Here is a 24,759-nt window from a genome sequence, read left to right as displayed (position 1 = left end):
TCGGGCGCCTCTTCCATTCCTCAATTAGAATGCTTCATTAATTTCGAGTACATGAAAGTTCCTGTCGCTGGAGGTATCAACAATGGTGAATGTGCCAAGTCAGCCCACCTTGTGTCTTTAACCTCGACAGGAGCTCGTGACTGCAAAACGAGACTTCCACGAGCGGCTCAACTCTCCATAGTCGGAGCATTTCGCTCAGCTGCGAACAGTACTAATTACCATTGAGTAGTACAACCGAGACGACACGTTGCTTCGGTGACTCGACCACCAATCGCTCCAATTTTAATTCCATGTAATTTCTCGACGAATGGCGCTGTCGCGTGGGATATGGAGGATAGTTCGCTTAATTACCACTCGAATACGCTTTAATCGCAGCCATCGGTGATCGAGAGGCGTTACTGTGCTCGTCTATCAACCTGCAAGCGTGCAAACATGCGTTAAATCAATACTCAGCCTTAATATTCATGTTACACTTGTGCAAGAGTAGTGCTTTCATAGGTGAGTTTAAGCGAAGTGGTGGTTTTTCAAAAATTAGGTCTCATTTCAAATAAATAGCATTGCAGATATTATTAATTGAGATTACAGACTAAAATTATTATATTATCGTATAACATGTTATATTACAATTCTAATATCGTTATTCGAATATTATTATTCAGATATTACTCATCAAACATCGTTATTTAAATATCAAATTCCATAACGACATCAAATATACATATAAATGCATACGTTGCATATGAATTAATCTTAATATAATATATATTCATACAAGTCTTACGCAGTGTTTTTTATGAAGAAGTTTTATGTAAACATTCTGCTACATAATTTGTGTCTTCTTCGTAGACATTTATTATAACAAACAGAATTACTGTGTGGTCTGTGGAGTCCACTAATCATTCTTTCTCCAACAAAAGAGACTTTTGTTACGCGACCGCCAGGAACTGGCCCCAAGATGATGAGCGGTTGTGTGCGAAGGACTTTCTGGTAGGCACTCGTGCAAGTAAAGGCGCACACGAAGAGGAAAATGCCTGTTTCCGTCCGCTGGAACAGCTTTGGTGGTCAGCAAAGCATGGAGAAACAGTATCGACCTGCACAATGAGCCGAGCGGAAAAATATTACGAGACGGGGATGCTAAGTTCTACAGATAACAGGTGGGAAGGCGAACACCAGGAGAGCGTGACCGCGCCAGGAGGAAAATAAAATGATAGAAAGAAGAAGCGAACGCTTGTTTCAAGTATAAGAATAACAGGGTTTGGGAACAGGCTATTGAAATAATAAGCGGCGGAAAAGCAAACAACGTAGCTACAGTTATTCATTCGCGGCGTTCATTCGCGTATCGGAATGTTTTGCATTTTTTTATTGTTCGATTCGTATGACTATACTTTCGGTGTGATATTCAGCAACTAATATTCAAATAGCGATATTCTAAGCATAGTGATATTTAAAATGTGGTATTCGAATAATTTTAATAATAATGTTCATGCCAAGAAAGAATTCAACGGAGAAAGCATCCTCGTGGAAGGTTTAGAGAGAAGCAATTAGAAATCGATCCAGGAACCCTTTCGAAGGATAACGAACGGAGAATGCTAGAGTCCTAAGGAGTGAAAGAACAAGGATAATCCTTCGAGACGGAGGAGGTAGGAGAAACGATCTTTGGGATGGCATCGACAACGCGATACACCGTGTACTATAATCGACTGCTCGAAAAGAGTTCCATCCAGGTGGAAACACCGTGGTTTCTTAACGGTATTGGGAGTTACGTCGAACAGGATATACCCTCGGATGTTCTCGGAGAGACCAAGAGGTGGAAGCGCATATGTAGGTCTCGCACAGTGATTGGTCAGACCACGCTGGCGGGTAGGACACACCAGCAACCGTGTCTGCTAGGGCTCGGACTCACCTGTTGCACCTGGCTCGGCGTGTTCACACACCGGAACCCCCCCCCCCATGATTTTGGAAACTGGTCTTGACTATATACTCCGTGACCCATATTCCATCGAGCTCTATGAGGTGTTTAGATATCGAAGGAGGATGGGACTCGCGCTGAACGCCGACCACGATGAATCGGAATTCCTTCGCGTTTTTAATCGCCCGTACTGATTTATGAGTTTCGTTTCAGCGGATATTTGAGTAATTGAATGTAACTCGATCGGTGCACGGTAGAGAGCAGACAGAATTAGAATGGTCCATGAGTGCGGTGAGTGGTGAGTTTTCATGGTAGTTTCGAGAGAAGTTAACTGGCTGCTTCATTTTCCGTAAAGGGAAATTGTTTTATTTTTCGAGAATGGCCATGGGACGATCGTGTGTTCGTCTAGGGGTCGAGAGGAAATAGTTTATCGTTAGTGGACCGCGGATGTTTGCACATTTACGGCAAATAGAGATATGAGTAGATGTGTGCGAACGTGCGCAAGTATAGACGTACGTAATAGTCATATCGACAATATGATATTCGATAAGTGATATTCAAGTAACGGTATTCGAAATATAATATTTGAAGTGTGACATTGTAATGATGACATTCGAAATATGATATTTGATATATAACATTGAAATAACGATATTAGGTATGAAGTATTCGAATAACGACACTTGTATAATGATATTCGAAATTTAGTGTTTGAAATGTGATATTGTAGTAATGATATTCGAAATATGGTAATTGAAAGATGATATTGAGATAATGATTTTCAAATAATGATAATTGAAAGATGCTATTGAAACAATGATATTCGAATAATGGTAATAATAATTCGCGTACACATCCCGCAGTGTAATCATTACTTTGATTGGACCCTGTTCGACTTCTCCCTCACGCTTGAAATTGACTTCGGTTTCCCTACTTTTATGGTCACCAGATTTCATAAACTTTACAAGCTATGTAAATGCAGGTAATAAAATGAACGTTAATTTAAGATTCCTGGGGCTTAAGTTGGCCACACGGCACGGGACGTTAAAGAAATATTGCTGCAATGTTGAAGCTAGTTTTGCAATATCACAGCGTTATAACCGTGTAATACTGCATTGAAAATATTTTAAAAGCATTCCAGCATTATTATAAGATAACTATAACTTCAAAGTGTACATTTAGTAAATGTATCATAAACATCTATCGCACCGTACTTGTGCATGAGAATAATTAGGTAGTGTCTTTTATCAGATATGAATTAAATCAATATGCATCTCTGCTTCGCGACTTATACGTAAAATATAAAACCAGCGATAAATTGATTTTTTGATTAATATTTCGGGAACTAGACTCCGTCCATCGACCCATATTGGCTCACAAACACTGCGAGCTGTTCGTACGTCATTGGTCGTGCACGGCGGAAGAGACTTAAGCATCGAATGGAATGCATCATCAGACAGGTAGTGCTGCATTCGAGACTACTTACGATTTTGAAAACTGGTTCCGACTAGGATATGTGTACCTCGTAGCCTCTATCACTTCAGACTTAACAAGGTATCTGGATATTCATTGAATTTAATAGCCGTAAACGCTCGTGGTACCACCGACGTACGAGCGAGCACGTAATGGCTAGTTAGAGAGCCTGTGTCTTCTAAACGCACAGATTTGCCGAAGCTAAAATTTGATATCTGAGGCCCTTTCGTATCCACCGGAAGTACAGCCAGAAAATCTAATCAAAGCTCGTCTTCTTTATATATAAAAAGAAATTCGAAACGAATCGCTAATGATGAATCATTGAGTAGAGGCAGCGATAGTAAACGGTGGATAGTAAATGGGCCACGATCGATTCGGCGTGGCTTAGACAGAAACTGCGTAGTCGATTAACGATTCACCTGTTGCATCTGGCCGGGAAAACTGGTTCTCGTTGCGTAGGTACTCGTGTATATCCGCCTCGGATCCTTCCTTTTGCAGAACCCTTTGAACTTAATTGCATTAAAATAACGAGACGCTTACGGCTACGCGGATAATAACGGAAGAGCGTGTCGCATTTATAAATGATGGCGCGGCCACGTGTACGCAGATACGATCGGAGCATATTCGCCTGTTGCAGGCAGGATTCGAAGGGGTCACGAACTCAGGGACTTGCTCGATGCTATTTTCACCTGCGAATTTTACCAACAGTTTCGTTTCGACGTTATTAATTCGGAGCTGCTCAGGTTTCATTCGAAAGAAAAATAGAAAATTGGTTTTAAAAAAAAATATTTAAAACACTGTAAGCGGTTCGATTTGTCTTCGTAAACGGTATAACAGGTGTTCAAGGAATTAAAACCTGTTAGAGATTTAGAAATATTAATAATAATTACCAAAAAGTGCCAGCTTATTCAATAAATTAAAATAAACATGTATAACCCAAAGTTTATTATTTACAACACCATTATCCACCACTCGCAATCCTATTTGTTTGCTTAAAATTTAGTCAGTTTAGTTTTTCGTTTAATGTGTATGTAATATGTTAACGTGTCGATATGTTTTATTCCCTAGAATTTTATTTGTAAATAAATTAAATGAGTTAAAATGAGTATCTTGCTAAATTAATAACTTCTTCAACAGCTTAGGACTTCCACCAATCACCTATATGCAACACATCGAATCGCCAATTAACCTTTTCATCTCGCACATAGGAAAAAATGATATAGATGGATCGAGGATTCAATTTTGCTAAGTGTAAGATATCAGTTTATTATCGGTAGACTGGCAGCCGTTAATAGAATGAAAATGCAACGGGTCAAACGAGGCTGGCGAACCGCGACACTCGACGTGGTCGTTCGCCGGAAACGCCAACGATTTCGAGGCTCGCCTGCAACAGCCGCGGGGCTTGCTCGATCCTCCAACGATTCGCAATTAAATGTAGAACTCCTACGCGACGTCCAACAGCGCGCCTCGAGCAACGAATTTCGCCACGGAGAACATTGAAATCCCGTTCCGTCGACTACCAAACCGTCGAATTCATGGAGAGGTGTGTCTTTTTCTGAGCTTAGAGATCTCTAAACCTAAAATTTAAAGTAGAAACAAAGATGTCTGTGAGAAGAAGTAGCCATCTGATGGCTCCAAACTATGATTTACGATAGAAAAAAATATAGCTACGAGAATTAATTATACCGAGGCCCGAGCAGCGAAGCAACCAATGCTACTGAACGCTAACGAAGAAACTTGTCACAACCTTATCGTTATCTACGGTCTAGTACATCGCCGGTAATAGCAAAGAACTGTGCGCATGCGGTGCAATTAAAAATCAATCAAGAGTGATCGAACCTGCGAGACAGTCAATTACAACGTGTGTACGATCACGATGACTTACATAATTACTACAAGACTATTAATAGGGTAATACAGCAATTCAACGTCTATCACGAAGTAACGTTGTCATTTAAAACTGCTGAATCTTAGTTTCCCGAAGGTTCGCTAATGTTTGTTCAAACCTGTGATGGAATGCGCCCGTTCGCTCCTTTGTCACGGAATTTAACGAGTACTTTAACGGATCTAGGAGGAAACGACGTAATCGGTACGCTGTCAAAGCGTAACAAACTCAATTTAGATCAATTTTCTTAACCAGAAACGTGTCATTAAACTTAAATGAAACTGTGCACACAAAGTTGTTAAAAATACAAACGGTGCCGCAGTCTAGAATGTCTCGAAGATCTCGAAATTATTGCCTCGTCGCTATCAAACGTTTATCCTTTGCCCCTTTTTTTCCCCTCTGAAAAAGATAGTCGAGAGAAACGTTCCCAACATTCATCATTAACCTGATTCGCAGAAATGAAGACGTACGATACCCTAGAAGTGATCATCCCGTAACAAAAACACGCCGAGTATCGATAACTCGTTAGCGGATGAGTATAATGAGCGGGAAACTTTCCACGCCTCGTAGTAGCTTCAAACGTTTATCTATGACTTCTGTCGAGGAGGCGAAACAGGCATTCTTTCAGGGGATGCTTTCGATTGTGTTTAAAAAGTAGTTAAAATGGATAATGCTGGTGGATGCTGTTACTTAGAAGGTTGTTTAAAAACTCATACCGTTTAGGAAGGATACGTCTTTCTTAATGATATTAAACAATTGATGTTATTTGTGAAGTTTGTTTTCAATCTTTTCGAAATTGGACGAGTCGTAAATTTAACAGAATCATGTACTTTCGCTGCAAGACATCATGAAAATTGCCTTAAAACTGGGAAAACAAAATACACTCTTAAGAAGAATATATCTTTCTCCGATAATCAAAACGAACCTTCAAATTAAAATAAATTCATGCAACTTAAAACAAATTAATTTTTCTTAAGAAGATAATTCCCTGTCACTGGTCTACTCACGAATAAAATAATAACAACTCTCGTCGAAAGAACGAGGAGTGTGATCACGATGGCCAGAAAATCGTATCTTTCGTCCAACGTCATCTCTCGTAGCAGTTTCGTTTTATGGTCCCAATTACCAGCGACCACGGGACGCACCTGAACGCTCATAGTTCCCGTAACGAGCCGGTAGGGAAGCCACGCTATGAGGTCTGGCCGATATTTGCAAAAACAACTAGACTAATGACCATAAAGGGATATTGAATGAACCGTTAACGTTATTAAGAATATCCACGTCCTGTTTCTGTTTGCTCGCGGCGAACAAACCGAGCACAGAGGCGGCTCGAACATGCGACGCGGAAAGATAGCAATGGCTGCGGAACGGAAGCTGCAGTCGACCTTCTCGATGGTTACCGATTTGGAAATAGAAAATTTGCGAGCTTAAAGTGACTGCCAGAAGTTTGTGTGATTATTAGACTGCGGATTTTACACATTTATGGTATGAAGTAATATACTAAACGCATGCTACAACCAAAATATACGTGCACTTATGCCAAATTAGTAATAATATTATTATAATAATTGTAGAATATACTCGACATACATTATGGATATTTTCTGTATGTTTTCAATATTATTGTACGTCATAAATGCATAAAATCCGCCGTCTAGATCACATTGCGATTTTGTTACGCATATTCAGATAAGATGACTTTGCAAATAAATGTCACTGCGCAAGTGTAATTAATTACTTTTGGCAGCTACTGCACATGCATAGCCTAAGAAATGATACCTTCTTCGAGACATGAAATAAAATTCGCGCATCAAGGAAGAATAGAAGTAATTCTAACCTGTTCAACAGTTTACGGGCCACTGGTTCACACCCATAAGGGAAATGTGTGTTCATTAGTGTCGAGGAATCCCGCCAATGAAATTGAAAAATGGCAGACCAACAACGGAATATCAGTTTCCCATTGGAGCGTATCGACACCGCGAACGTCTCGGATCGGTCATTCCGCAAGATATATTCCAGCCATCGCGGTCTAATGGACGCGATTAGTAGTCCCATTCGATAATTACTCCGCTATCGGATTTTTTCTTCCTACTTTCGATCTCTCTGGCCATGTTTACGCCGATACGGGGCGATTATTTATCAGATCCAACAACGGGCCAACAAAAGGAACCGCCGATGGAAACAGAAACAGGATCGCGGCCATTGTTCATTCTTAGTCATCCTAACGGTGATCGCTTCTCGCGCGATTAAAACTGTAACATGCCGGTTTTTGTCTGCTACCTGAGACCACGGACGCGACGTGTCGGACTAATGGCTTTTCGAAGAACAAGTATTCGTTCTAACTTAAAAGGTTTAGATCGCGTTGGATAGTTAAAAGAAATTAAACGTTCAATTTTTATTTAAAACGATGCACCTTTGAAACAATTAGATTGTCCTTGTACAGCTTATTTGAAGAAAATGAGATTAACAAGAGATCTAAACAGCAAAACCATAACGATCCAATGAGTACATCGCATAAACTCTGTAGTACTCGTCCCTCGATCACCGCTCGCACAAAGTTGGCAGATGACAGGTGTGAAACATGAAGTTGTGCGCGAGAAGAGGGATAAGGTGTCGCTGACACCAGCCATCCTTTTGCGATCTCGATCCTCCCGATGCGCTGGCTGAAATAATGCGGCTCGTCCGGTCCAGCGGATAAAGGAAGTGCATTACGCAGATAACCGCTGCTCCGACGGAGGCGTTATTAAACGTACGACCGTGGTACACGTGTTCGTTTATTCGATTAAGACCTTTCTATCGGTGCAAAAGGAACGCGTGGTTCGATACGTTGCAGCCGGGCTCTACTCACCGTCGGCGAGAGATAAAGCCGGAAGACTGATACGCGGCAGTTTGTTCTAATCGCGCGAAAACCTGCGCGCATCGTCGCCGTACCTCGGGTGAATAATGGACGTCTCAGTCGCCGATTTCACGCGCTCGATGACCGCCATCAACGGACTGGTTCGCATCCCTCTCGACCGAGTTTCTATTTACAGACCATCGCTCCCAACTCACCGGTAGCTGGGCTTGTTACGACCACCTCTCAACCATTTGCAGAGGCGACCGAAAGTCGCCACTGAACTACACGTTCGCGAGCGACGACTCAGAGAGCGACCATTTTTGGAATTTCCTGACGCAAAAGCGCCAAGAACCATTAAAACCCGAATTATAACAATTTATTGTGTATTGTATCATCGTTCAAGATTTGTTTGGACGGTTGGAATCGTTTCTCCATAAAAATGCCTCTCTCGTCTATTTACTATATACTCATTGAAAAGTAATCATTCTCAAAGAATTCTTCAAAGGATTATGGAGCGATTTCTTACAAAAGTTAAAGAACGGAATAAATCATTTCTCAAAACCATTTAATATTTGTTAAGTACGCCATTTGCTAAAAAAAAAAAAAAACGCGTCAAACTCGGCGTCCGCGACACCTTATCTCCCTGATTGCCATGCAAAATCGATAAACTAGAAACAATTTTACTGTTCACGCATCTAATTAACCGCTCGTATCAGCCAGTCACGGAATTCACCCAACCACCTTCTTACTTTTCATCGTCTGTCGACTAATAGATTTTCCATCGGCTGATCGGTCAGCATTTCCCAGTTATTAGCCACTCGTTTCTACGATGTTTGCACACGAGCACGCGAGCCGCATAAATTGCGTTTATTGAACCTGATCGCGCCGCGCCAATTGGAGAACATCTCGTCACGCAGGAGGAGGCGAGCGTTTCCTCTGGTATCTGGGAAAAAGGAGGTCCCGAGTGCTTACTGACTCTGTTAGCTAAACTGTTACCCAGTCTGTAAAAGCAAACATGAAAACACCTAGCTTGATCCTGCTACTTCCAATATAGAAATACGCGGATTGACAGCTTGCAGGATCTGAGCGCATTCTAGGCGGCTGGGCGATCTGGTTAAACGCTATCGACGATTAGGATTGGATCATCATCGGGATAATAAGGTTACGATGATGGAAGTCATTCGCAATTGAATAATGTTCGAGTTTGGTTGGAAGTTTCTAAGTTCTGCGTTAGAAAGGGAATTTAGGAATAGTTGGAAGGTTGGGCTACGTTTAGGAAAATAGGAGGAACCACTTGATCTCAGATTGGATCTACTTCGCAGCACTTAGGTGTCACGAAACCTATGGAAGTAATTAGCAACTGAGCGACGCTCAAGTTTGTTTGAAATTGTTCAAGTTTCCTTTAGAAAAGGGTTGAAAGGATGAAGTTGACATCGGTGCCACCACGGTGGTTAATCCAAATCATGTTTGTCTCTCGGCATGCCTTTGATCCCCAACGGCAAACAACAACCCTGCAACCCTCTACCTAAAAAAGAACAATGAAATCTACATGTCTCCCAACAGCCATAGAAATTTCCAACTTACCTCCAACACGCGTGATTTCGCGAAGGACGACGGTGGAGGAACGTGGGGATTCCGTAGGTGTTAGCAGCGGGTTCGGTCATCGGTACACGCGCTAAACTGGTATTTAAAGCAGTTATCATTTATCGCGAAACCGTTCCGAGACGGCGACCGCTTTTACACACCGTAGTCCTTCCTTTTTTCGTGTTCTTGTTCGCGTCTCACGCGCGTGTACCCGGCGTGCACGTGCTGGCCAGGATCGCCGTCGATCCGGACCCGGCTAAACGAACAAGGACGGAGAAAAACGGAGACAGAGACCACGGGACTTAATTGCGGAATACCAGCGCACGTGCAGACGTCGATAACGCCGCATCCTTCCCGTTCTCTGACATCATCGATCAGACGCGCGTTTCTCTACTTTTTGCGATTCTACTCCCCCTCCCGCGCGCAACTGTCGGTTGTTTTGCGCGATCAACCTCGATGCGCTCGCGATTTTTCGCGACCACGGTTATTAATCAAGATCGGCCGGTATTTTTGTCGCGAGGCCGCTGTTCGGGATCGCTTCGACTTTTGCTATTTGGAGAACATCCATAGGTGATTGTTGGAATAATTGTTTGGTTTCTTTCGTGGGAGGAACGAGGTATTTGTTAGGTGTCGATTATTCGTTCGTTGCTGGGCTTTTTCAAATAATAACGGGATTTATTAGGGATCCATTTCGTGCTTCCAATATTGTGTAACATTTATTGGGTGTGTGTTATTCGTTTGTTGCTGGTCTTTTTGAAGCAATGGTAGGATTAGGGTTGCATTTTTGTGTTCCTAACGTTTTGTGACATTTGGCTAGGTGGTGATTATTCATTGCTGGGCTTCTTGAAGCAACGATACATAGTATTCATTACTATTATTTAATTTAGGCAAATTTCTTTAATGGATACAGAGGGTACGTTTACTTATGGGGTTGACAGTATATAATATTGCAGGGTGTGAGGAAAGAATTCATGTTACGTATGGTAATTTGTGTGGACGAATTCGACGAATACATAGGCAATGTTAGAAGAGTATTCGGACCGTGCGACAATTTTGAAGAGCGTTTGGAAGAAAGCGAACGGATCGGGCGAATGTTTGGACGAAGGAATCGGTTGCACGGTGCCAGTATAGAGCATGGTAAGAATGTGGGTTGACCGTATAAAAGGTTCAAAGAAAAATGCGATTGGAAGAGTAGCCAGAGATAGACTCTTTGGCCCATCCGATCCCAAAATCCCTATAACATAATTATGGATTAATTAAATATGAAGTAGCAATTACCTCTCATCAAAGAACCCTACATAATACGATATCTTTACATATACAAATAAATATCTATACCTATACCTTTTCATGAATACTGATATCCGCAAATAATTCATTTGAAATCTTAATTTTTCTGAAATACGAAAATCCGAACCAAAAATCCCTATAATATACACGTGGATTAATTAAATATGAAATAGCAATAACCTCTCATCAAAGAACCCTACATAATACGATATCTTTACATATACAAATAAATATCTGTACTTACACCTTTCATGAATACTGATATCCACAAATAATTGAAATCTTAATTTTTCTTAAATACCCACGCAATCGCGCTCTTCGCGCTCACGCTTCCCAACCGAATGGCCCTTCAGCACCCCAGAACCCAAGGGATCCCCCCAGAGTCCTCTCAGAAACGCCTCACAGAAACTTCCTTCGTCGCGAGCCATCCGTGCGGTGAAATCGCAACAAAAGCCACGGATGAGGATGCACCGTGGCTCTATTTGTCGCGGCGCGCGTGGCACGGAGGGCAGGGACCCGTCCTATGCGGCCGTCGAAGTCTCCGTCAGTCGGAACGGCCTCTTAGAGCAGCAGTAGGTCGAGTCAGGCCCGAAAAGCTTGCGGCCTGCGTCCTTGAGTGATTCTGGCGTGCACCGTGCAGTGGCGGCACCCACCGATAGACCGCGGACCGTACGTCCGGTTGCGTCTGTGTGAATCCAAACACCGACGCTTCGGTATCCACCTAAAGCGATTCGACCGGGGTACACGGACGATCCTGTACCTGCGGAGTCGATGTGTCGAGCGACACGTGCAGCAGCATCGGAAACGTATATATACGCGTATATACATAGAGACACGGGACCGGTGGTATCGTCGGAGGTAGAATTGAGCGGCGAGGGGGGCCGAGGGCAACGTGGGGTACCAGTACAGTCGAGAAGGAGAGGAAAGAAGAGGTGGAGGAGGACATCGCAGGTAAGTAGTGGTGGCGGCAAGGTGTTCAGGGGGGCCAGGGGATGGCCCGCGAACGAGTGGTGGCACCGTGCACGGAGTAGGGGGGTCAGAGAGGGCGCGGGGAGGGGTCGAAGTACCGCTATACCTGGAGTCGCCCGAGGCGAAATACATACCTACCTACCTACCTAGTATATATTCTCCAGGCTCGTTGTACTCGGCGTGATCGTCTCTGTTCAACCCGGGGCGCCTCTCTTCCTGGCCAGCTCTCTACCCCCTTTCGTCGACGCGGCGAAGCCCCGGCGAGGTATACCGCTGCAAGTCCACCATGATGCACGCCATAGACCGAACCGCGGCCACCGTAAGACATCCAGGCGAGCAGTGCCTTGCCTTGCCTCGCCGACGTCGCGGTGCCGCCGCAGCCGTCGTCGCTACGAGCTTGGCTCCTCTACCCAGTTTCGTTCCAGCGTTCTCCCTTTCCTCGTTCCCCCGTGTCCGGTCGGGACCCCTTGGAAGCGCCCGGTGAACCCGTTGGATCGTCGCGTTCGTCACTTTCACGTTTGGTATCCGCGAATAGTAGCTCGAATCGTCCATAACCTGTCGCTACATGCCGTGAACGCTGACAGGCGTCAACGTCTGCATCGACTGGATCTCTCCCTCTACCTCTTCCTCTTCCTCTCCCTCCTCCTCCACCCCGGTTCAAGGAAGCGCCGTTTTTCTCGGGTCGACGTACGATTCCCGTAGCGCGGCGGAAGGGAAAAGAAATTCGCTCGGGGGGCAAATCTCTTCCCGTTGGTCGCGACATCCGGCTTCTCTCGCCCGAGAAAAACAAATTCCTGCCCCGACGGCGAGCAGCCTGCGCGGCGAGGAGAGAATTCGAGGAGATCAAGGAGCCAAACGTGCACCGAGCCAGCCTCGAAGAGGAACACGAAGAAGCCCTCCCTCCCCCCTCCCTCCCTCCCTCCCCCGCCCCACCTCTGCCCCCCTGCCACTACCTCAGGCCGCTACCTCCATCGCCTCCTTCCTCCACCTCCACCACGCGTACAGTCGTACGGTCGCCGGCGAGCAATACGGTTTATGGCCGCGTGACACTGTCCCGGACAACATCGGCGTCCACGAACAGCTGGATCCACGTTGGGTCCGCTTCGCTCGCAGTTGGGTCCCCCTGCCCTCGTACCCCGGGATGGTAGCATCGAACGCGACGGGATTCGCGATAACCACGAGGTGGAAACGAGTGTCCAGCGTTTGAGGTCTCGGTGGTCGCGAGTAACGTCGTTCGGCTGGCAACGACCTGTGCCCGATCGTCTCGAGTGGTTGCTCACGGGAACAGCCAGGCCCGGTGCCTCTGCTCTCCGAGCAAAGTGTGAACTCTGCCAGCGTCGACCCGAAGCTGTGCGCGCCTAGTTATCCTCGCCCCGGAGCCAGACTCTCGAAGCGCACGCTAATCCTGATCGGTTTCGAAGGCGTGTGCTCTCCCGGAGGATAACCGTAACTGTACACGCCTGTTCGTCCCCCCGGTGCTCCAGGGAACGGCGAGGATAGACGTTCGCGGTGCCGTCGCGGTGGCAGCTACCGGAACATACGTGTCCGTGTCGATTCGCGAGTGAGAGTGTTTTTCGCGTACGCGAGCGTCGCCGGCGACGTCCGGGGTCCTGGCGAGACGTCAACATCTGGTAGCGTGTTTCCGGGCGCGCGAGCGCGCGGACGTCCCGTTCACCTCGCGCTGGATCCGTGCACGGGTTCCTCGGCCGGCTTCCGTGCGACTGGGACGTCCTCGAGTCGATCTCCCACCGGGTTCCTCGACCTGGTTTGTCCTGGTGCCACCGAGACGACGTTTCCATCAGTGACCGGAACTGAACACAGTCTACGATCCCTCCCGGAAGTGATAGATCTCACGGATCGAATGTAAGTTTCGTTTATCGGTGCGAACACACACTCAGACGCGTGTATAGTGAACTTTGGTGTGCGGTTGTTTTCTGGCGTAACGTGTCCGAGCAACGTCCAGAAGCCGCGTCCGGTATGCCGTGGACACGAGCGTCCACGAGGAGCGTTTAGTGACCGATCGGTGCCACGTTCTCGCGGCTGGTTAGCCAGCCGAGCGACGAGTCAGCTGTCGACCCAAGGATTATTCCTGCCAGCTATCCCCGTGGACGTCCATCTTCTATTCGCAGAGGTTAGTCACTCTCCGACTTGTTCCGGTATAGTACACACGCGTACGTGCGCTGGCCGGGGCTACGCGTTCGCCTTGTGTCGGTGAACGTCTTCCCGCGGATGTCTGCGTGTCCCCTCTGAACGTGTCTGCGCTCGATCGTGCGCGTTTCGATACACGCTCGCCTCCGCGCGAGTGTGCACGCGCGCTCGTGGGTCCTGTGTGGGCAGACGCTGCGGGCTGCGTGCGGCGACAACCACACTCGCTGGCCAGGCACAGCGAGCTGCCTAGCTGAAACAGTCTCGTGCTGGGTAGCCAGGAAGCGTTTATTGCGGATCCGAAACGGTTTTAACCTGGAAAGATGACCGTGATCCGAAGTGGACGCGTTTCACGAATCGTTCTAATAGAAATAGTTAGAGCAGTGTGTATTTAGGAAGTGTTCGAGAGGCTCTCGATGACACGGGTCCTTTTGTGACGTATGGAGAAGAGATTCGAGGTATGCGTGGGTTCGCTTTTCATCTTCAGAGGAATATCGGTGGTTTGTATTTGAGAATAAGATATTCGAGGTTTTCGTAACTTGATTCTCGTGTTCGTCATAGTTCCTGGTGAGTTGTTTGGAGAAGAGATTCGAGGCACACGTGGATGGCTTGCATTTGATTCTTCATGGCTGGCACTTCCTATTTCAGTGGATGCTTAAAAGGTTTGCTACTCTACTTTCTGGTGCAGAGGTTTGCCATTTTACTTTCTGGATCAGGGGTGTGCTACTCCATTGTCTGCAACTAGAGGTTTCTATTCGAATGTTTTAGAGATTTGCTACTTCATTATTTGGAACAAGGGTTTACCTTGGAACGTCTCAATCAGTTAACAATTTTACTGTCTAGACTCAAAGTCTCCTCCTTCATTGTCTGCAACAGACTTCCCTTTGAACATCTCAGAGATTTGCCATTTTACTATGCAGACCAAAGAGTTGCACTTTACAGTCTGGCAGGGTTGCCATCCTCTGTGAATCACACGGTAAATGTCCCGAAGTCCAAGAGGAAGCTTCGCAGCCATGCACTATAATGTTTCAAGCCGATTGCGTAGTATCCTGTTGTCGACAAGGAAGTACCAGCTTACGAACTCGATTCTTGATCTTATCAAGCCTCTATGTAGGATCAATACTGTTTGTCAGCTGCAGTTCCACCGCACGCCTCTGGAATATTCAATGCCATTTATTAATCTATGTCATTGTGTGCCTAGATCTTGAATACGGCATTATGCGAAAGGCAATATCAATCAAAGTAACATTAATATCCCGACGCTCGCCTGTTATCTCATGAATTGTTCGCAAGCTTTCCAACCACGTGTGTGCGAATTGACATACGCGTGCACTGGCTATGTACAGACTTATCCACTTCACGTACCGAATTACAGCACGCTCCACGCGCTGTGAGAACTGGTCTAGATCGCCAAAAAATCACGATTATTCACGCGTGCGGCGATTACTGACAGCCAAATCAAACACCGACACCTGTGCTCGCCGCACCTGCCACGTTTTGGCAGCTCGCAATTAACGACCCGTTAACGCGTTCGGAAACGTGAAATACGGGCGTAAACAGTTCGCGTCGTGTTCCTTCGCGCGTCGCGTAACAACACACGCGCACTCGTCCGCGCACAAATACGGGGAGAGTTGAAGGATGCAAACACCGTTGGAGATCCTCGAGATTTTCGAGCGACAGTAATTTCAAGCCGACGCGAGCAGGAACATCGTCGGGAATGAAATCTTCGAGATGACGAAGCTCATCGTACGCGCGCTGAAAGGACTTATCAATCATCCTTTTCGAACGCCGCTCAATCGCTCGTGATTGGATTATTTCGTAACGATCGCGCAGCGAATGCGCGACACTGGTTCACGGAGCTCTGACGAAACGATATCAATTTTATAGCGAGCGCTTAAAAAATGTTCGACATCCGTCATGCGGGCAACTGCGCGCAGTTTCGGTGACTTCAACGAGTGGTTAGGCGAGCAAACGAGGGATTCTGCGGGCGTGACGCTGCAGACGTCGAATTATCGAGATTGTTAGTGGAATCTGTTGTCCTTTGACAGTGAAACGGTTCGAAGGGATCGATAAGATTGATATTTTCGTGGGTATTTTTTGAAATTGATATTTTTATGGGATATCTCCACGCCTCTTTCGTTCGTGAACCTTATAACGCAAAGGAAATCTATCTTTAGCTAATGCTGATATCACAGTGCCTTGTTAAACTAATCCAGATTGATGATGTTCTCGAGTTTTGTTACTTAGATTCATGATTAACCTGAAATGAATTAAAATATTCCACATAGTCTGTCATCTAACGTTTTAATTTGGAATTCCTCCATTGTAATAATTTAAAAAAGACACTGTGCGTTCATATACACTCATGCGTTGAAAGACCATACAATCCACGGTACTATGTCGCGTTTAAAATTATTTTTTGATTATTCTGAACGGTGAATCGAAACTCGTTTCCGCGGCAGCCGTTATTGAGGTCGTTCGTTAAATGTGAGAGCACCTTTAGCTGCAGCACGTTGAAACGGACACGCAACGATCGAGCGATCGCTAATTATTACGTTGTCGTAGATCATTTTCGAGACGAAGGGAAAAAAGAGGCAATGACCAAGTGCGTTGCACGGCCTCCGCGGAACAAAGGTGCGCGGTTGCGTTCACTTAAGGAGGCGGAGATCTAATTTCACGCCGGCATTGCGTAATCCTGGATGCGAATGCAACACCCGAGGCGCGTCAGGCCTCTATAGATCTATCGAATGTTCTTATTCAAGCGACGACCGAGTAATTTCGTCGGGAATCCGCGATGGAGAACGAACAAGAGTCGATTTCTGATACAGTTTCTCACGAGCTGGTCATCAATCTTCTTGCGTTTCATTTATCAAAGAGGATCGAGGATGAGACTGGTCGAGAAACTAAATATTTGTGTTACGAATCAAGTGCAGGCATAAGCTTTCTTCTCCTCGTTAGTACCTTCGGATTATTCGCTCTGGAATTTAAAGAGTACGATGCTCTAACGGCCTTGAAATATGGCGATCTTTCGGATTTTTTTTCTATGAGAAATTATGAATTGTTTTTAAAATAGATTTGTTTAGGAGACGAGACTGATGCTACGAGAATAAGCTGAATTTTTTTCAAGTAAAAATAATGTCCTCCTGGCGAGTTATAGTGACGAAATTTTCTCCTTGAAATATTCCTCTGCAACTGGTTAAAAACCGAAGTAATCCCCTGTCAAAATAATTTCAGTGTTAAGGGCCTGATTATACGTCGACCGCCGACGATAACAATAACCCCGTTAGGTCTGCGTCGAATTTATCCGCCCGTAAGGTCGTCGCCATTTTTACCAGCCAGAATGGATCTCTCTGGCCGCGCTCGCCGTAAGCCGCCGGTTGGTTCAAAAGCAACAATACGTTATGCAAATGAGAATACGTCGGCGAGATTCTCCCTTCGATTTGCATTAAGCTCTCGGCGTTCAGCGTCGCTAAGTACTTTCACCGTTGACGTACGATCGTCTAAATCCCGGAAAGAGGACTCGCGAGGCTGTAAACAAAGAAAATTGACCTCACGAGAAGATTTCATTGACGTCTGGTCCCAAGGGCTCGAGTCGAGGACCTTTGATTGCGAGATACGAGTGTCAGTATGATATTGTAAGCTGTGGAAATATTTGCTCGGAATGGCCAAGGCGCACAGTTTGTAGATCTGTTGTTCTGGAGAGATTTATTTAGGTTTTAGTTTATAAGATTTCTTGTATGTTTTGTAACACTAAAACGAGGAGCAAACTGATTTATCAATCAAGCGAATTCTTGATTATTTACGATAACTGTCTCTAAATATCCATAATTGTTTCCCTAAAAGCGTCGTTAATGATTGGGTGTCTCGTTTGAAAAAGCTCGGAGCTTGTTTGTCTTTCAAACAGATGCAATTATGACACGAGAATCTTTTTGTCAGCTACGGTTGGCCGATGTTTCGATAAACGTTTCAACCAGAAATTTAGGTTTTTATATTCCGAGTTTTTTTGTTTGTTCAAGCTTATGAATATACCAGTTTAATAAATGGAGTCATAATGAATGTATCGACCCAATTATTCTCCTTTTTAATAGTACACAAAATATCGTAGTACAACTTCAAACTTGAGCAGTGCATAACTTCTGCGAAATCAACTAACCTGATTCCTTCTTCTTCTCCTATCTTTTTATGCAACAGATCAATTTGAGTAGCGATCCCGGCCGCCCAAGGCGTATCAGCGACTAATTAACGTTTCATACCCACATGATGGTTAGAATAATTTTAATATACTTGGCGGATAAAAAAGACTCGTGCGCTCTTTTTTCCACGTCTTCGATTAATTATGATCGGAGGAATTATAACGGACCGCAGAGACAATATCAAGGGCTGATCTTTGCATCTGACACAGGTTTTTGTGCGTACTCGACTGCTCGGAAGAAAACTCATTTTTCTCCTCGGTGGTGCCTACATAATCCCTTTTTCTAATGACACGAATGTTTTATAGATCCTTGATGAAGACGTTTTTACTGTCATTAACCGTAGCTTTCCCAATACCGTCGTTGCTAATATATGGTACTTTCCACTTTATAAATGATTTCCTGTCTTGTTTCTGCAGTTAGGGTCGCTTGGTTTTGCCTCGGTGCTGTTATTAGGTGTGAACGCATGCGTTGCCAGTTTCATGTTAAATTGCGACCGTTGGAATTAGTTTTAACCGCCGTGGAAGGATGTTTCAATAGAAATAGAAATATTCTCTTGGTATCCGACTGATGGTTGTGCATTATAAATCGAGCTTTCTAATTCGAATAACTCTGAAACGCTTTTTGCCTATAATTATTACACACGTGTATAATTATGACACATGCATGCATCGGTGCATATAAGAAAACAATTCTAATCAATTGATATCAGTAAATTGATTGGAATAAAATACACGAATACTGTAATTGTGAGATCGAAGTATCGGAATATTCGAATAATAATTATTATAATGATATATAATTATGATACACGTGATATCGATGGATCATACAGAAGAATAATTCTAGTAAATTGATATTAGCATTAGAATGATAATAATAAAATGTATCGGAATACACGAATAATGATATTAAAATTGCAGCACTCGAATGCTTTTGAATCGTTCGAATAACTCTCATCCCAAGTTTCGCTTGGGCGCATAATTCACGGCAACAGAAACGAAACAGTGAGGCAATGATGTTTCTATATGCAACAACGTTGAAAAATTCCACGACGGCGTCGAAACGCGGCTCGATGCAAATAAAGTTCGATACACGATGTTCGAGGTGAAAGTGAATCGCGATTATACCCTAGGAAGCGTGCTTTCCACAGCTTTCAAAAACCGTACAACCGCTGATTAGACGTTGCGATTCAACCGATCTGCAATGTTTATGGCGGCCACTTAGGCACCGTCGCGCACACGTGAGCCGCTCGGGACGTTTATGGTACACGTCGGTTAAATTCTTAATTAAGCTTCGGACGGGACGAGGAGCGTCCGAGCAGCCTCGGATCCCTCGATTTATCTCGCTTTCAGATTTAATCTGAGAAAGCAAACGAACTCGAGAATCGAACACTCATGCGCAGCAGGGTGCGGCGATTTCTGTATGCACAGGTCCTCGTCACGACTTTTTCAATTTTTAGCACTTGCTACATGCTTTGCTTGTTGCTTCTGTGCTGAGGATTTAAAATGTTGATTGATATTAGAGAAAAAAGAAATTGGGTAACCTTGTCTGTAGTCGATTAAAAATCGGTAACTTGTAATCGAGAAAAGTTAACGAGAAGCACATTTTGATGAGAGGAGATTACAGTACGGGGTGTAATTGAGGTTCTTGCATGATGTATTTCATTCGAGAATATTCGTATTCGTATTCATATTTATCAAGAATATTCGTAATCACATTCGGAATTATCAAGAATATTTATATTTGTTCATCAAGAATATTCATATATATATTGATCAAGAATATTTATATTCATGTTCATTGACGATAATCACGTTCATGTTCATCAAAAATATAATTATATTCATCTCCACAATTGCCAAGAATATTTTTATATTAGCATTCACAATTATCGGAAATATTTATATTCGTGTTTATCAGCATTAATCATGTCCACGTTCATCAACAATAATTATATTCGCATCGAGTCGACTTTTCTGTTGCTTTCGAATCTAATCTGAGAAAATAAGACTCGAGAATCCTGATACAATGTACATCTAACGATCGATCGTCGAAACCATCAAGCGTGCACGACCGCTGCCAGCGAAACAAATAATTGCTGAAAAATTCCTGGTCTCCATCGGCCGCGACCGCCGCGCTATTAATTAGCTATAAAACAGGGTAATGGCGAACGTGTCGATAGCGAGCTGGTCTTTCTCGACTGTGACACGCGGCTCGAATCGGGATCGATTCTGTCGGCCCGTTTGCACAGTCGAATGCGTTCTTTCAACGTATTTACCAGCATTAGCCTCTACATCGTCGATCCACCAACTTTACAGCGATCACGAGGCTTTAGATACGTCCTTTCACGGAATATTCGTCTCATTATTTATGAAAATTCGGATTTGGATATTATGTACTGGTAGGTTAATTTTACATGGCTTATCCTTAACCTAATCGCCTCGAACAAAATATTAGCCTCGTAGAATAATCTATTAAATATTTATATTTATATGCTTTCTACAATTTGAATGATTTGTACGATCTTTGCCAAGCATTGAAGTCACTCTCGCTACTGTAACCACGCGTTCAAGTCTCTCGCACTGTCGTTACCGTGCATCGAAGTCACCCGGTCTATGATTACCATGCATCGAAGTCTCTCGCGCTGTCACCCGAGCGATGCTCCTAACACTATCAGGTTTATGATTCTCCTTCAATAATCATCACGACAGAAACGAATAAAACATTATTTCAAACAGCGAACAGCGTATTCCAGATGAACAAAGAAACAATCCCACGTTTTTGAATCGCATTTCACAGGAACTAGAATTCGCACGTCGCCGGCGTGCAAGGTTTCCGTAATTTTAAATTCCTTCTCACCTGAAACATGCGTGACGCATCGCGCACGGTGAATTATCGTTCAAGTTCTCAGGATAGTTTTTTGCCCCGAAAAGTGTCGAGGCATTCTATGAGTTAATCGTTCAAATTTGCAATCGCGATCCCGAAGCCGCCGCATTAATATCTCGTTTGCTCGTCGCCGTGGAACTGTCGTACGCCGTAAATCATTATCCCAGCACCGAGAAAACATCCTTTTGTCGAAAACGAGTCGCAACGCTTTCCAACGGCAACGATAATTAATCGCGAGCGACGCGCCGGTGCGTCATCGTTGCATTTCGGGCGAAAATTTCGTTTCGCGATTTCGCTATCGTACGGCAGTCGGCTGCTCGTTGAAAGCTGGTTCCTTGGGTGCCGATTCTTTCGATCGAGTTTTTTCTCCGGCGATTAGATAAACTTCCGACGAAGTACAACTAATTAAAATGAACAAATAACTGCAACCTCGTTTATCCGCGGACAACCGAGGCGAACAGATAAGTGAAACCGTATTTATAGCGGTGGTTACAGATAACGAAATTCCAGATCGACTAGTTCCACTGTAACGAGTTGCAGCAACGTTACAGCCGTTGCTACGTGGTTATTTAAATTTCTATCTGCGGAATACGGAGTGTTATTCGGCCAGGTTATTAGGAAAAAAAAAAAAGAATAGAGGTGGCGGAAATTATACGTGCAAATTCTTGGGATGCCACCGGAACGCGTCATCTTCGAAAAAGTGAGTTCTAGGAGTGTCTCGGTAACGCGGAGCAGACCTGGGAAAATTTTAATTTTAAATTTTAAATTTTCCATTGATATTCGGTGTTTACCTATGAACAAGTATATTGGTTATTGAGTTAAAGAGGTAAATATGACCTTTCATGCACCTTTGAATTAAGAATATTATTTCTTTTTATAATTCAAATAGGTATACATTCAATTTTCTTCCTTCTGCTGTTTCTTGACATTCTAATCTCCCAAATTGTGCCAGTGCATCAAATATCTAACTAATGATAGCAGCAGAAAAGAGCATTCATTTGACTTTATAAACACCATCAATATAATTACAATTTTTTTAGAAGAATCTCGATAAACATTTCGAATGATCTGGATCGGTAAAAACGTCTATTAATGGAAGCTAATCACATTCAAATAATTAGTTTCATTTCCTAATGTTATAAGTTTTATATCAGTCAGCGTCATTAATCTAACTTGACGTTAAAATAAGGTACTTTAATGTTGTTACAAACGCGCAACAAAATATAAAAAGCAGCTATAGAAAGTAGAAAGTAGTTACATAGTTTATGTATGTCAACTATATCAAGTTTACTCTCCGAACAGACAGTACGTATTCGATTTACCGGCGGTTCAGCACCGAACAGGGATGAGGGCTTCGTTTCGCGAAACCTCGGATCTGTCCGGTATTGACAGACCTTAATACGCCTATAAGGAGGATATTAATCGATCGTACCATCGAGATAATCGTTCGTCGATGGGCGCGATCGTGTCCCGTGCAGGTGGTCCCGACGTCGAACTGCCGATTAATTTTTAAATACGACCACCACCGCCACCGATTCGCGCGCCAGGTGGCGAACGGACAATTAAACGACGGTAATTTAATCCAAAGTAATTACCGCCGCTGAAGGCCGAGGTACGCTCTGAAACGAATCTTCGATCTCGAATCTTTTGTTCTTACGTCAAAATCAATCGAAACGATCATTGCCGATCTTTAATCATTGAACACTTCTGCATTTAGGTAATTATTTTACTTATTACTTTATTTATTATAATAAATGCAGAAACTATCAAACAATGGACTAATTCGGGGGAATTATTTTTCGAGCCATATTCGCGCGATATTTTCGTCTCGTTTCTAGCCGTAGAAGCTGGCAGAGTTCGTACACGGAAACCTGTATAACAATGCGTTTCACGGTTAACCTGTTTGCATTGCGTGCACGCACCTCTCCGCGTATACATAATTAATTACTCGTACATATATAATTCGGGTGGGTACACGCCTAACTCGAACGTTTACTAGCCACAGTTTGTCGCATTGTAAACTCATGCAGTCGGCCACTCCTAATTTGTCGCTCCTCTTGAGTGATTTAAACGAATTTTTAATGGTATAATTAAAAATAGAAGTAACGTAAAATTAACGAAAATGAGAAAAAGAACAACGTTGGGTTTAAGAGAAGAAGATGGTCCTTCAATTCCCTTAAACGCTCCCACACACGCGAAAGTGTAAAAAGGATGTTCTAGAAAATATTAGCCAGCATTTATCTCGCGAATAGCGAGTACTAGAGAAACTTGTTTTTGCAGTCTCCTGCGACCAACATAATGGCGTACATCAATTTTTTATATTTGCAATATTTTTGGAAATATTTGCAACATTTTATGCAATATGAAAGCGTCTACCAAGGGAAAAATGTATCCATTCGCGATACAACGTGTTACTTTTCTAAGTTGCTTTTCTAAGCTACGCGTAACAGTTCTTCATACAACGCATAATTTACGCTCAAGGTGAGCATGCCAGGCGCCTCACCCTCTACTATAGATTTTTTTTATTTCCTTTCGAGAGGAAATTTGAGAAACACTGGTTTAGAAGGTTTAGGGTTAAGTAGCGTCAGATAAACCAGCGACTTGTTAAGCGAGGGTGTCCCGTTCGAATGGGAAAATAAGTTATTCTCTAAAAACGCACTTTTATCCCCGAGCGAGGTGTCTAATAAACCGACGAACGGGCGAATTTGAATTCCAAAAACGGCATTTATATCGTCGCCGCGAGACTTTTATTACTCTAATCTCCGGGGTTGGGATCGCAGTTCGGCACCAGGCTCGTCGCCGCGATCCTTGGAATTTCGGATGAAGCTGTTATTTTGGTTTCGTTAGCCCGGGAAACCGTGGAAGGAATTTTTATAGTATTCGACCGCGGCCCGTTACAGTCGAAAAACAGTCACGGTTCCTCGTTTCCTTTTTTCGTCGGATGACGCCCGGACTGAACCGTCTTTCGGCCGCTTCTTTATCCGAATACGTAAACACGACGGAAATGCCGTTTGAAAATAAACGCGCGTCGCGATAATTGTCTAAGTGTTTTCGTGGGTTTTCGTGGAAAGAAGGTGACCAAAAAAATAAGACAGGGGAGAAAACGATTTTCATCATTTGGTCACTTTTAGCAGCAAAGTTTTCGCAGCAGTCAAATTTTCGAAATAAGTTTCTCGCGTTTAACGAAGAGAAACGTGTCGAATGCAGGTTTCCTTTGTCACTTTTTGTTTTTTGTTTACAACGTCTAGATTCATTTGCTTGAAGAGGAGATAATACTTGGGAAGTTACTTTAATAGGTTCGGCGTCGGACTGAATTATTGACACACAAAGTAGATAATTATCTAAAGCTAGATAACTCAATAAAATCCATAATGAAACAAAATCTTAACAAATTATCGATAGTTTATGTGCCAGATCTACTCGAAAACCGATGATTTTTTAACCACCTCCTTTCCTTTGTTCTTATTTCTGAGGCTTCTACCTCGTCGATAATGAAAATTAATAGTGATTTAAGATGGAAGCCGGAAGGAGGAGAGTCGCGGGGCACCGTACCGACGACGATTTCCACCGTGTCGCCCACGAAACGAGG

General features: G+C 43.9%; 1 protein-coding gene across 1 annotated transcript in view; it reads left to right on the top strand.

Moving 5' to 3' along the window:
- The first annotated feature begins 12,967 nt into the window (after positions 1-12,967).
- The window catches only part of LOC128895691 (protein sister of odd and bowel-like), a 111,641-nt gene continuing 99,849 nt past the window's right edge, over positions 12,968-24,759 (top strand). Inside the window, exon 1 of the mRNA XM_054158515.1 lies at positions 12,968-14,077. The gene's annotated coding sequence lies outside the window, so the exon portion shown is untranslated. The remainder of the gene's footprint in view (positions 14,078-24,759) is intronic.

Source organism: Hylaeus anthracinus, unplaced genomic scaffold (genome assembly GCF_026225885.1).
Source record: "Hylaeus anthracinus isolate JK02 unplaced genomic scaffold, UHH_iyHylAnth1.0_haploid 5, whole genome shotgun sequence".
Lineage (NCBI taxonomy): Eukaryota > Metazoa > Arthropoda > Insecta > Hymenoptera > Colletidae > Hylaeus > Hylaeus anthracinus.
The sequence above is the reverse complement of the archived record's forward strand: the minus strand, read 5'-3'. Positions and strand labels throughout refer to the sequence as shown.